This window comes from Triticum aestivum, chromosome 2B, assembly GCF_018294505.1.
Source record: "Triticum aestivum cultivar Chinese Spring chromosome 2B, IWGSC CS RefSeq v2.1, whole genome shotgun sequence".
NCBI classification, from domain to species: domain Eukaryota; kingdom Viridiplantae; phylum Streptophyta; class Magnoliopsida; order Poales; family Poaceae; genus Triticum; species Triticum aestivum.
In genome coordinates this window covers 550,661,155-550,676,245 of record NC_057798.1, presented here as the reverse complement: position 1 = coordinate 550,676,245, position 15,091 = coordinate 550,661,155, and the positions used below count along the sequence as shown (strand labels likewise).

The 15,091-nt window shown below is 35.0% G+C and overlaps 2 long non-coding RNA genes across 2 annotated transcripts; one reads left to right on the top strand and one right to left on the bottom strand.

The window, feature by feature from the left end:
* Window positions 1-643: 643 nt before the first annotated feature.
* On the bottom strand, window positions 644-12,888 carry LOC123045969 (uncharacterized). Its single transcript, XR_006421781.1, has 4 exons — window positions 12,514-12,888; window positions 10,103-10,586; window positions 1,885-2,326; window positions 644-1,189 (listed from the first exon to the last, which is right to left on the bottom strand). It is a non-coding gene; the product is annotated as an uncharacterized lncRNA (long non-coding RNA).
* On the top strand, window positions 2,659-5,210 carry LOC123045970 (uncharacterized). Its single transcript, XR_006421782.1, has 2 exons — window positions 2,659-3,496; window positions 5,003-5,210. It is a non-coding gene; the product is annotated as an uncharacterized lncRNA (long non-coding RNA).
* Window positions 12,889-15,091: the final 2,203 nt, after the last annotated feature.

The following is a 15,091-nucleotide window of genomic DNA, read 5'->3' as shown; positions in this document are numbered from 1 at the left end:
ATAATTGGCTAGTCTTTGTGTACCAGTCTTCGCTCTTCGGCCATACAGATCTTCATGCGAAACAGATTTGATACCAACAATATAAGGGAAATTATTATTTTTATAAAAATAGTTACTATGTGATTAGATTTTGATTAGGTTAATTTGGGATTAGGTGGAAGTGGTAGACAGGTATTCTTTTTTCTTGAATAGTATTTACTATTCACTAGGTAGGGCACTATTCACAATAGTGCTCCACTATTGAATACACTATTTGGAATAGTATTCCACTATTCACAACAATATTTATTTCAATATGATTACCTTCACGTTCTAACTTGATTATATATTTAATGCAGGATCTATTTAGAGGCTGGCGAGGCCAACAATTCGTCCGGCGATGTGCGCAAAGGTGTAAAATCCTACTCAGTACTCAGCATATTTTTCATTATGTTGCATCAGATGTAGCTAGTTACGTTCACTTAGCAGTTTTAATTGCAAATTTATGGGGTAAATTCCTATCGTCTTCCCAGGCAGTTCCACCCGAAGGGAACACTTCTCTACGGCCACAAGGTTCTCATTCAAACGCCACTCTGGCTACACAGAGAACTACACACACAGAGGTTTCTCCTATAGGATCCCTAGCATAAGAACTCGTCCCATAAATTCATAAATAAAAGCACTAAGTGAAACCAAGAAACTACATCATTTCAACAACATAATTTACATATGGTTTTCCCTTTCGGGAGGCCCCGAAGGGATTACACACAACTAGGAAATTACCTTCAAACTCTTGGCGAACTAAGCGCCTTCTTGGCTATTCTACTAGTAGTGGTGGTGGCTAGACTACGAAGGAAGTGGTGCTCTGGTGGAGAGTCTCGATGCTTTGAGTGCTCCGTGCTCTCCCGTCTCTTGTGTTATTTTCTTCTTGAGCCCAGCGTCTCCTTTTATAGCCGCGAGGGGTGGCTGCAAGGTGGCCTTCGGGAGCCTTCCTTCACTTATTTTACCCACGGTAGCATGCACACGTGTCCTACTAGGGTATACGCGTGTCCTTCTAATAATATAGAAAAGTGCGAGAAAGTGCCGACAAGTTTCAATCTTCAGGAATCTTTGCTTTCTTCACGTGGCATTGTCTCTCGGTGAATAATTGGCTAGTCTTTGTGTACCAGTCTTCGCTCTTCGGCCATACAGATCTTCATGCGATACAGATCTGATACCAACAATATATGGGAAATTATTATTTTTATAAAAATAGTTACTATGTGATTAGATTTTGATTAGGTTAATTTGGGATTAGGTGGAAGTGGTAGACAAGTATTCTTTTTTCTTGAATAGTATTTACTATTCACTAGGTAGGGCACTATTCACAATAGTGCTCCACTATTGAATACACTATTTGGAATAGTATTCCACTATTCACAACAATATTTATTTCAATATGATTACCTTCACGTTCTAACTTGATTATATATTTAATGCAGGATCTATTTAGAGGCTGGCGAGGCCAACAATTCGTCCGGCGATGTGCGCAAAGGTGTAAAATCCTACTCAGTACTCACCATATTTTTCATTATGTTGCATCAGATGTAGCTAGTTACGTTCACTTAGCAGTTTTAATTGCAAATTTATGGTGTAAATTCCTATCGTCTTCCCAGGCAGTTCCACCCGAAGGGAACACTTCTCTACGGCCACAAGGTTCTCATTCAAACGCCACTCTGGCTACACAGAGAACTACACACACAGAGGTTTCTCCTATAGGATCCCTAGCATAAGAACTCGTCCCATAAATTCATAAATAAAAGCACTAAGTGAAACCAAGAAACTACATCATTTCAATAACATAATTTACATATGGTTTTCCCTTTCGGTAGGCCCCGAAGAGATTACACACAACTAGGAAATTACCTTCAAACTCTTGGCGAACTAAGCGCCTTCTTGGCTATTCTACTAGTGTGGTGGTGGCTAGACTACGAAGGAAGTGGTGCTCTGGTGGAGAGTCTCGATGCTTTGAATGCTCTGTGCTCTCCTGTCTCTTGTGTTGTTTTCTTCTTGAGCCCAGCGTCTCCTTTTATAGCCGTGAGGGGTGGCTGCAAGGTGGCCTTCGGGAGCCTTCCTTCACTTATTTTACCCATGGTAGCATGCACACGTGTCCTACTAGGGTATACGCGTGTCCTTCTAATAATATAGAAAAGTGCGAGAGAGTGCCGACAAGTTTGAATCTTCAGGAATCTTCGCTTTCTTCACGTGATATTGTCTCTCGGTGAATAATTGGCTAGTCTTTGTGTACCAGTCTTTGCTCTTCGGCCACACAGATCTTCATGCGATTAGCCTTGAGAGCTTCTTCAGCCTTCAAGAATCCTCGTGTCAGTGTATGCGTACATACATGCCAAGGCTGCTTACATTTTCGATATTACTTAATATTATTATTTATTTATTTTACAAATATATATATATATATCATTTTATTTATTTATTTATTATTATTATTAATATTTTTTTTACAGGGGGTCTTCCCTGCCCATATGATTGATAATACCTTATCAATATTTAAAGGACCTTATGGGAATTTCTATCAATATTCGGGTCGTGTATATGTCCTCCGTGCCCGAATAATTGATAGCAATATCAATATATGCAGTTTGGGCTTTATTCAGGTCGCTGCCCATGCCCTGCTATGTCCATATGATCATCATCATTTAACAGATTGAAATCATATTTTTCATCACATTCTTTCTTTATTACTTCAAATTTTTCATCCATTTCTTGCCTTAATTCTTTTAATATTTCCTCCTTTAATTGTTTCTTTATTATCTTTGAAAATTCTTCAAACCTTTTATCCATTTCTTGATCTATGTATTCACTGTCTAAAGGGTCAAGCCCCTTTAGAAGGCATTCTTGATATGTCTTATATTTCGGGGATTCTTCTTTCTTTATATTGTTTGAGCTTGATGCCTCCCCCTTTGTGGGAGTTGGTGAAGCAGGTATGCCTCTTTTCATTTGGATATAGTTTTTAGCCTTTGGGTCAATATAATAATCTGGTCCTAATACCTTCCTTGCCCAAAGTAAGGCCTCATCTATACTGTAATATATTTTGAATGTTAAATCTTGTCCATTTCTTTTTGCATCTAATTTTTCAATCATAATATTCTCCCATTCCAAATATATGCCAGGTTTGTTTCCATCAAATATAAGATATAGAGTTTCTCCTTTTGGTATTTCAACCTTTGCTGGCTTTGGCACATTTTTGTTTAATTCATTAAAATATTCAGCCAAACTGTTGAGAATTGATAAAAAATATCCTTGTTCCTCTCTTTTGCGAGTATATTGGAACCAAAAGTTATCCAATATGCATCTTTGAGCTTCATCGAGCTTAATATGGGATTTTGGCTTAAAATTGAATGTATTTGGCTGAAACATTTTCAGCCTATTTTCTTCTCCAAAGAAGAGATATTCATCCTTGTTGGCGAATAATCCTTTCCTCATTCCTGCAAATTTGATGCACGAGAAAATATGTCAGGTAAGGTATTATCCTTCCCCTTAATATGCTCAAAAATAACTTTATAACCAATCCCAGCTATGGTGTCTTCAAATAAGACCCATCTTCTGGTTGAGCTTTTCTTACTATTAATTTTATTGTAATATCGGCATATGGCTTCACAGTCTGTTCGTACTGTAAATTCTTTAAATCCTAGATATAACCTAAATGCATTTATTGCATTTACAACTGCAAGAATTTCTCTATCAATATTATTTACCGTCTTTAATTTGTAACTTCCTGAAGCATATCTGCATATTTTTTCGTCTGCCTTTGGAGAGTATTTATTGGGCTTTTGTTTTAGTATCGCACCCCATCCTACCTTAGATGCATCTGTCTCAATTATAAAATAATTGTCTTCTAGAGGCAATTCTAGGGGTTTTAAATTCCTGACCTTTTCCTTGATGGCCTTTACTAATTTTATATCTTCAGAATTGAACTATCTTTGACCATTTTTTTCTTAATTTAGCATATAAAGGTCCTGCTAGCTTTGCTAAGTTATCTATATAGTTTCGCGCATAGTTTACAATTCCTAAGAACTGTTGTAAAACCTTTTTATCACTCATATTATCAGGAAACTCTAATATTTTCTTTGCAATATGTTCTTGTAGATATATTTTTCCTTCTCCTATTTCATGACCAAGGAAATTTATTTTCTCTTTGCAAATCTCCATCTTCTTTTTAGATAGTATGAGCCCATTTTGTTCTACCTTTCGAAAGAACACTTCAAGATGGGCTATATGCTCTTTGTATGATTTTGAGAATACTAACAAATCATCTACGTATACTAATATAAATGCTTGATTCTCATTAAATATATTTTGCATCTTTCTTTGAAATAGTGCAGGTGCATTCTTTAGGCCTAATGGCATTACTAGCCATTCATAATGGCCTTGTGGACAAGTAAATGCTGTCCATGGAATAGATTCTTCAGCCATTTTTACTTGCCAAAATCCTGCCTTTAAATCGAATTTGGAGAAATATTTACTTCCTTGTATTCTGTTAATCCATTCCTGCTTATTAGGTATGTTGTATGCATCGTCAACTGTATTATCATTAAGCCTTTTAAAGTTAATTACCATTCTAGATTTACCTCTAACTTCTTCAGCATGATTTCTAACTATAAAAGCAGCAGATCGATGAGGGCTTCTGCTTTCTCTTATAGCTTTTAACTTTAATAACTCTTCAATATGCATTTTGAACTCTTCGATATCTTTAGGAGTTGCTTCTATTGGTCCTGACTTAATTATATAATCTGGATTTATGATATTTATTTTGCAAACTATAGAGTTCTTATCCCAATGTTTCATTGGTATTTCTCCAATAATTTGTATACTTTCTAGTCTTTGCACAATCTTATCTATATCCTTTTTGGATTTTATATCTCTATACCAATTTGGAGAGAATGATTGCAACCCAATGCATTCAGTACATGTATTTTCTATATGATATTCTTCTATGGTCTCACTAAGTTCTTCGTCTTTACAGAATTCAAGGGGATCTGGACTTGTGCTATATTCATCATCTAAATTAGATATTTCTACATTTTGCAAGGACTTTCTTTGTTTTCGCACTTCAGATATGTATGGAACATTATCTTGATAAGGAATAAATGTTACCCCCTCTTCATGTATGATTGTGGTTTGTAAAGATTGTTGTAAAAATCTTAACCCTATTATCATGTCATCATTTATTACTGACAAATCTCTTATTATAATTTCATCTATTATATATTTTGTGCCATTTATGTAAGCTTCAATATTATATGCTAGCTGGTTATGGATCTTCTTTATTCCTGACATATCGGTAGATACTTCAGCTTTATTATCATCTATAGTTTCAACTATTTCAGGACATCTCATAAAATATTTATCATGGATGATATTTTTAGTGCAACCAGTATCTAATAGTGCCAGTACTTTATATGAAATATTTGGCTTCAGAACAATCTTAACTGGGATCCTTATTCCTAACACTTCTTTGAATGGTAATCGAACAATATATTTGTTTCCAAAACTAGTAATTGCATCTTTCAATTGTATTAATTTGTCTCCTTTTTTATCCCTTACTGTTACCATTTTCTCTTTCATTTCTGTGTTTTTTGGAACATTATCATTTTCCTCTTTACTATTTTCTAACTCATCTTTAAGTTTTTCTAGCTCTGCTTCTAGCTTATTTATTCTATTTTCTAAATTTCTAACCCTACAGGATAATATTCGCTCTTCTGGTTCCAATTCTATCTCTTGTCTCCACTTTTGATTATTGGCTCTTAGACATGAGGCACATGCTTGTTTTAAACACAAGCTACATGTAAACCTATTATCTTGGCTTGGATAATATATAGAGAAAGCACATTTTATGTTATAATCACCTTTTCCTCTAATCCAATCATGTTCACAATCTACTTGGTTCATCATTTCAATTTTTAAACCGGCTAAATCATCTATTAGGTCTATTTCATCTTCACTTGATTCATATTCTGGAGCCTCATTTTCTACTTCATCTGTTTCTATAATTGAATATATTGACTCATCGTCTTTTATTTCATCATCACATACTAATATATTTTCATTAATGCTATCTATAATTAACACCCTGTCTTGTTCTTCATATTTGCTAGAGTATCTTTTCTGGTCTTTATTAGGGCAAGTTCTACTTAGATGATCTGGTGAGTTACATATGAAACACCTGCATGTTTTATCATAGGTTTTCTTAGGATTATATCTTCTTACATTTCTTTTATGCAAGAATGGGGCTCTATTGTCTGATCTTCTTAAGAAATATCTTTTCTTTGTTCTAAAATTTCTATTATCTCTCCTTTGTGGTTTATAATATTTGTTTTTCCTATGCCTTTCTTCTCCATATGTAAGTGGTATTTGGACTATGTTATTGCAAAAATTATAATCTAATTTCTTCATAGATCTTTGGGCTTGAATACTAGTACACACCTTTCTTAATTGTTTGAAAACAAATGTTATAGCTTGAGATATGTTTACCATGTTTCCCGCCGTTTCCTTTTTATATTCTTCAAATATTATTGACCCTAGGGGATCAGGCAACTTATTAAAATATCTTTCTACTACGCCTACATTAAAACCTTGTTTAGCAGTAGTAGCATTATACAAATAATGCTAGGAAAACTCTTTAATACCTTTCCAGCTAGTTAATGTTAATTTTTCTATTTCTCTTAACCTTTCATTTTGCAATGAGGTATGTCCTAATTCAGGATCTTCTGCTATGATCATATTTGAGATAACATTCGCAAAGTTATTAGGGTTACTTCCTGCCCTTTTTAATTCTTCATATTGACTAGGGTATGATTCTACCCATTGTTCCCAAAGAACTTTTACAGATTCTCCTAAAAATGTTTCAAGATATGTTAACATATCTTCTACCTTAGTGCCTATGCTATACTGATTTTGTATATATTTTTGTACTATTAAACCTTTCCATATGCTGATTATATTCGGCCAATCTATTGGGTCATGAGCTGCTAGGTTTAATATAGCACCATCATTTTTATAATTTTGGAATTGCACTGGTTTTTCAAAATCTCTTCTTTTAGTACCCATGTATCTATATTGTCCTGGGATATATGTAGGCTGGTAATCATCTTTTTCTGGAGGCCATTGTCCAGCTGTCCTGGTAGGTCTCTCTCTTTCTCCTTCTCTTTTCACAGATGATTCACCATATCCCCTTCTTCTTTTACCACTACTTTCTACTTCCATGGCTTCCATTGCATTGTCTAAATTATGTAGTCCCACATCATCTAGTGAGTTATAGAAATCACTATTTTGTTCTGAATCATCATATCTTTCATCTTCTAACCACATTTCTTTTATTAATTCCTCCGCTTCCTCATAACTTTCTAATAATAACTTATTATTTATATCCCATTGCTCTTCTTCACTAACAATTTCTTCTTTTTGAATAATATTCTTATCTTTATTATTATTATTAACGACATATTTTTTATTAATGATCGCATTTGCTTTTCTTTCTGCGGATGCTAAAATTTTATCTTCCATGCTTGAACTACTAGTGACAGACATTTTATCGCTTTTTAGTTTCTTTAACCTTGCAATTTCTCGAATGATAAATAGCTCTCTTTCTCTAATTTTCGGCCAATCCTTTGTCATAGAATGACTATATTCCCATTCAATATGCTTTAGCTTCTTTTCCCAATGAATTATTTCATCACCTAAATTAGCCTTTTCCATACATTCAGATATACCTTTATTCTTATCATCATTAATTTCCGATTCTGACATAAATGATTCAGAGTCTTCTATTGATGCAGCTTTATAGTTCATAAATCGAATACTGCTACTTCCTTCACAATTTTGATAGCTTATGTAGTTTTCAGGTTGCTTTAATTCTTTTTTCTCTATTAATTCTCCTATCTTCCATTCTTCTCCTGCTCTTTCTTCAGAGGCAATTTTAAGAGGATTCATAAATTTAATACCTTTTGATTGCATACTATCAATTATGTCATTCACATTGACTCTATATCTGGAGCTACTTCTATTAGTGAGCCTTCCTATAAATTCTATACTTACTAGCAAATTTGTTCCTTTAAAAGCTTCATAACCTTTAGTTTGGAAACCAAAACTCATTTTTTCAATAAATTCTTTTACGGGCATCATTAGGTCTGGAGCTATATAGGTTATTAATCTATTTTCATTCATGTCTCCTTCCAAAAATCCTAATGCTGCTTTATCTACAGATTCCCATCTTCTGTCTAATAAAGTTATCAAAACCTTCGCACCTAATTTCTTCCTTGTCATACCTTTGACTCCTATGATATACATGCCTTGATGAATATATTTGTAACCACAATATTTTAATTCATTTTCAATATTTTTGCTTACAATTCTTAAATCTACTGGATGTGTTAACACGCTTAATTCTACTTCTCGAGATATTCTGTATAGACCACTCTTACTTTCAAACATACCCATGTGATATACTTGTTGTGGCTTTATTTTTCTTAGGGTATCTTTCTGATATCTTTCTAGATCTCTTTGTATATCTATAACTTCTTCAATACTATCAATATCATCAGCTTTGCATGATAATCTATGCTTCATGGCTAAAGGTCTTGAATCTTGCCTTACTAATTGGAGAGTTTTGTCTCCTCTAAGGAAGCCTTTAGATACGTCCATTTTTCTGAATTAATATTTCTAGTAGAGGCAACTATTCCAGATGATGATAACACAATTTCTTTGTTGCTTTGAACACTTTTTAGCTTATCTAATACTTGAATTAATAGTTGGATGATTGTGTTATTTTGTCTTATTATTACTTTGGAATCTTCTTTTGGAGAGTCGTGATCTGAAAACCCGACAGGAGGTGACAGGTATTTAGCTACTTTGTTTAATGCTTGAGTATATTCGGTCATATAATTATGAGATAATCAAGGTTTTAACCTCTTGCACCAACTTTTTTATTTCAAGTATATCTTGTCTTGAATCAGTGCGTGTGAGTGACTCTTTGCCTTTACTTAAGTAACGGCCTATTGATAACACTTCTTCTTTAATATAATCGTTATTCTTGGAAACTATATTCTGTCTTGCTTTTGCTTCCTCTAGCTTATGTAAAGCTAGATCAATTTTATTATTCAAACCTGAATACTTATCAGCAAGCTTTTGGTATTCTTTGAATAAACTTTCAAATTTTTGGTCTAAATTATCTTGTCTTTTTCCCCAAGATATGTAAAAGTTATATATCAAATCGACAACCGTATTTAACTGGCTATGAGATGAATGCCAGATATGCTCTTCAGAAGGATTTACTCTACACCTTATATTTAGATTTTCCTTAGTATTAATTACTTTACCTGCGCTAACTTCTAAGTTTAAATATTTTAACCTTTCAATGATTAAACGCTGGACCTGATACCAGCAATATATGGGAATTTTTTTTTTATAAAAATAGTTACTATGTGATTAGATTTTGATTAGGTTAATTTGGGATTAGGTGGAAGTGGTAGACATGTATTCTTTTTATCTTGAATAGTATTTACTATTCACTAGGTAGGGCACTATTCACAATAGTGCTCCACTATTGAATACACTATTTGGAATAGTATTCCACTATTCACAACAATATTTAATTCAATATGATTACCTTCACGTTCTAACTTGATTATATATTTAATGCAGGATCTATTTAGAGGCTGGCGAGGCCAACAATTCATCCGGCGATGTGCGCAAAGGTGTAAAATGCTACTCAGTACTCACCATATTTTTCATTATGTTGCATCAGATGTAGCTAGTTACGTTCACTTAGCAGTTTTAATTGCAAATTTATGGGGTAAATTCCTATCGTCTTCCCAGGCAGTTCCACCCGAAGGGAACACTTCTCTACGGCCACAAGGTTCTCATTCAAACGCCACTCTGGCTACACAGAGAACTACACACGCAGAGGTTTCTCCTATAGGATCCCTAGCATAAGAACTCGTCCCATAAATTCATAAATAAAAGCACTAAGTGAAACCAAGAAACTACATCATTTCAACAACATAATTTACATATGGTTTTCCCTTTCGGGAGGCCCCGAAGGGATTACACACAACTAGGAAATTACCTTCAAACTCTTGGCGAACTAAGCGCCTTCTTGGCTATTCTACTAGTAGTGGTGGTGGCTAGACTACGAAGGAAGTGGTGCTCTGGTGGAGAGTCTCGATGCTTTGAGTGCTCCGTGCTCTCCCGTCTCTTGTGTTCTCTTCTTGAGCCCAGCTCTCCTTTTATAGCCGCGAGGGGTGGCTGCAAGGTGGCCTTCGGGAGCCTTCCTTCACTTATTTTACCCACGGTAGCATGCACACATGTCCTACTAGGGTATACGCGTGTCCTTTTAATAATATAGAAAAGTGCAAGAGAGTGCCGACAAGTTTCAATCTTCAGGAATCTTTGCTTTTTTCACGTGGCATTGTCTCTCGGTGAATAATTGGCTAGTCTTTGTGTACCAGTCTTCGCTCTTCGGCCATACAGATCTTCATGCGATTAGCCTTCAGAGCTTCTTCAGCCTTGAAGATTCCTCGTGTCAGTGTATGCGTACATACATGCCAAGGCTGCTTACATTTTCAATATTGCTTAATATTATTATTTATTTATTTTACAAATATATATATATCATTTTATTTATTTATTATTATTATTATTAATATTTTTTTTACCAGACCCGAATATTGATAGAAATTCTCATAAGGTCCTTTAAATATTGATAAGGTATTATCAATCATATGGGCAGGGAAGACCCCCTGTAAAAAAAATAAAAAAAATTAATAATAATAATAATAAATAAATAGAATGATATATATATATATATATATATATATATATATATATATATATATTTGTAAAATAAATAAATAATAATATTAAGCAATATTGAAAATGTAAGCAGCCTTGGCATGTATGTACGCATACACTGACACGAGGATTCTTGAAGGCTGAAGAAGCTCTCAAGGCTAATCGCATGAAGATCTGTATGGCCGAAGAGCAAAGACTGGTACACAAAGACTAGCCAATTATTCACCGAGAGACAATGCCACGTGAAGAAAGCAAAGATTCCTGAAGATTGAAACTTGTCGGCACTCTCTCGCACTTTTCTATATTATTCGAAGGACACGCGTATACCCTAGTAGGACACGTGTGCATGCTACCGTGGGTAAAATAAGTGAAGGAAGGCTCCCGAAGGCCACCTTGCAGCCACCCCTCGCGGCTATAAAAGGAGACGCTGGGCTCAAGAAGAAAATAACACAAGAGACGGGAGAGCACGGAGCACTCAAAGCATCGAGACTCTCCACCAAAGCACCACTTCCTTCGTAGTCTAGCCACCACCACTACTAGTAGAATAGCCAAGAAGGCGCTTAGTTCGCCAAGAGTTTGAAGGTAATTTCCTAGTTGTGTGTAATCCCTTCGGGGCCTCCCGAAAGGGAAAACCATATGTAAATTATGTTGTTGAAATGATGTAGTTTCTTGGTTTCACTTAGTGCTTTTATTTATGAATTTATGGGACGAGTTCTTATGCTAGGGATCCTATAGGAGAAACCTCTGCGTGTGTAGTTCTCTGTGTAGCCAGAGTGACGTTTGAATGAGAACCTTGTGGCCGTAGAGAAGTGTTCCCTTCGGGTGGAACTGCCTGGGAAGACGATAGGAATTTACCCCATAAATTTGCAATTAAAACTGCTAAATGAACGTAACTAGCTACATCTGATGCAACATAATGAAAAATATGGTGAGTACTGAGTAGGATTTTACACCTTTGCGCACATCGCCGGACGAAATAATTTCAAAGACTCTGATACCAACAATATATGGGAAATTATTTTTTTATAAAAATAGTTACTATGTGATTAGATTTTGATTAGGTTAATTTGGGATTAGATGGAAGTGGTAGACAGGTATTCTTTTTATCTTGAATAGTATTTACTCTTCACTAGGTAGGGCACTATTCACAATAGTGCTCCACTATTGAATACACTATTTAGAATAGTATTCCACTATTCACAACAATATTTAATTCAATATGATTACCTTCACGTTCTAACTTGATTATATATTTAATGCAGGATCTATTTAGAGGCTGGCGAGGCCAACAATTCGTCCAGCGATGTGCGCAAAGGTGTAAAATCCTACTCAGTACTCACCATATTTTTTATTATGTTGCATCAGATGTAGCTAGTTACGTTCACTTAGCAGTTTTAATTGTAAATTTATGGGGTAAATTCCTATCGTCTTCCCAGGCAGTTCCACCCGAAGGGAACACTTCTCTACGGCCACAAGGTTCTCATTCAAACGCCACTCTGGCTACACAGAGAACTACACACCCAGAGGTTTCTCCTATAGGATCCCTAGCATAAGAACTCGTCCCATAAATTCATAAATAAAAGCACTAAGTGAAACCAAGAAACTACATCATTTCAACAACATAATTTACATATGGTTTTCCCTTTCGGGAGGCCCCGAAGGGATTACACACAACTAGGAAATTACCTTCAAACTCTTGGTGAACTAAGCGCCTTCTTGGCTATTCTACTAGTAGTGGTGGTGGCTAGACTACGAAGGAAGTGGTGCTCTGGTGGAGAGTCTCGATGCTTTGAATGCTCCGTGCTCTCCCGTCTCTTGTGTTGTTTTCTTCTTGAGCCCAGCGTCTCCTTTTATAGCCGCGAGGGGTGGCTGCAAGGTGGCCTTCGGGAGCCTTCCTTCACTTATTTTACCCACGGTAGCATGCACACGTGTCCTACTAGGGTATACGCGTGTCCTTCTAATAATATAGAAAAGTGCGAGAGAGTGCCGACAAGTTTCAATCTTCAGGAATCTTTGCTTTCTTCACGTGGCATTGTCTCTCGTGAATAATTGGCTAGTCTTTGTGTAGCAGTCTTCGCTCTTCGGCCATACAGATCTTCATGCGATTAGCCTTGAGAGCTTCTTCAGCCTTCAAGAATCCTCGTGTCAGTGTATGCGTACATACATGCCAAGGCTGCTTACATTTTCAATATTGCTTAATATTATTATTTATTTATTTTACAAATATATATATATCATTTTATTTATTTATTATTATTATTATTAATATTTTTTTTACAGGGGGTCTTCTCTGCCCGTATGATTGATAATACCTTATCAATATTTAAAGGACTTTATGGGAATTTCTATCAATATTCGGGTCGGGTATATGTCTTCCGCGCCCGAATAATTGATAGCAATATCAATATATGCAGTTTGGGCTTTATTCAGGTCGCTGCCCATGCCCTGCTATGTCCATATGATCATCATCATTTAACAGATTGAAATCATATTTTTCATCACATTCTTTCTTTATTACTTCAAATATTTCATCCATTTCTTGCCTTAATTCTTTTAATATTTCCTCCTTTAATTTCTTTATTATCTTTGAAAATTCTTCAAACCTTTTATCCATTTCTTGATCTATGTATTCACTGTCTAAAGGGTCAAGCCCCTTTAGAAGGCATTCTTGATATGTCTTATATTTCGGGGATTCTTCTTTCTTTATATTGTTTGAGCTTGATGCCTCCCCCTTTGTGGGAGTTGGTGAAGCAGGTATGCCTCTTTTCATTTGGATATAGTTTTTAGCCTTTGGGTCAATATAATAATCTGGTCCTAATACCTTCCTTGCCCAAAGTAAGGCCTCATCTATACTGTAATATCTTTTGAATGTTAAATCTTGTCCATTTCTTTTTGCATCTAATTTTTCAATCATAATATTCTCCCATTCCAAATATATGCCAGGTTTGTTTCCATCAAATATAAGATATAGAGTTTCTCCTTTTGGTATTTCAACCTTTGCTGGCTTTGGCACATTTTTGTTTAATTCATTAAAATATTCAGCCAAACTGTTGAGAATTGATAAAAAATATCCTTGTTCCTCTCTTTTGCGAGTATATTGGAACCAAAAGTTATCCAATATGCATCTTTGAGCTTCATCGAGCTTAATATGGGATTTTGGCTTAAAATTGAATGTATTTGGCTGAAACATTTTCAGCCTATTTTCTTCTCCAAAGAAGAGATATTCATCCTTGTTGGCGAATAATCCTTTCCTCATTCCTGCAAATTTGATGCACGAGAAAATATGTCAGGTAAGGTATTATCCTTCCCCTTAATATGCTCAAAAATAACTTTATAACCATTCCCAGCTATGGTGTCTTCAAATAAGACCCATCTTCTGGTTGAGCTTTTCTTACTATTAATTTTATTGTAATATCGGCATATGGCTTCACAGTCTGTTCGTACTGTAAATTCTTTAAATCCTAGATATAACCTAAATGCATTTATTGCATTTACAACTGCAAGAATTTCTCTATCAATATTATTTACCGTCTTTAATTTGTAACTTCCTGAAGCATATCTGCATATTTTTTCGTCTGCCTTTGGAGAGTATTTATTGGGCTTTTGTTTTAGTATCGCACCCCATCCTACCTTAGATGCATCTGTCTCAATTATAAAATAATTGTCTTCTAGAGGCAATTCTAGGGGTTTTAAATTCCTGACCTTTTCCTTGATGGCCTTTACTAATTTTATATCTTCAGAATTGAAGTATCTTTGACCATTTTTTCTTAATTTAGCATATAAAGGTCCTGCTAGCTTTGCTAAGTTATCTATATAGTTTCGCGCATAGTTTACAATTCCTAAGAACTGTTGTAAAACCTTTTTATCACTCATATTATCAGGAAACTCTAATATTTTCTTTGCAATATGTTCTTGTAGATATATTTTTCCTTCTCCTATTTCATGACCAAGGAAATTTATTTTCTCTTTGCAAATCTCCATCTTCTTTTTAGATAGTATGAGCCCATTTTGTTCTACCTTTCGAAAGAACACTTCAAGATGGGCTATATGCTCTTTGTATGATTTTGAGAATACTAACAAATCATCTACGTATACTAATATAAATGCTTGATTCTCATTAAATATATTTTGCATCTTTCTTTGAAATAGTGCAGGTGCATTCTTTAGGCCTAATGGCATTACTAGCCATTCATAATGGCCTTGTGGACAAGTAAATGCTGTCCATGGAATAGATTCTTCAGCCATTTTTACTTGCCAAAATCCT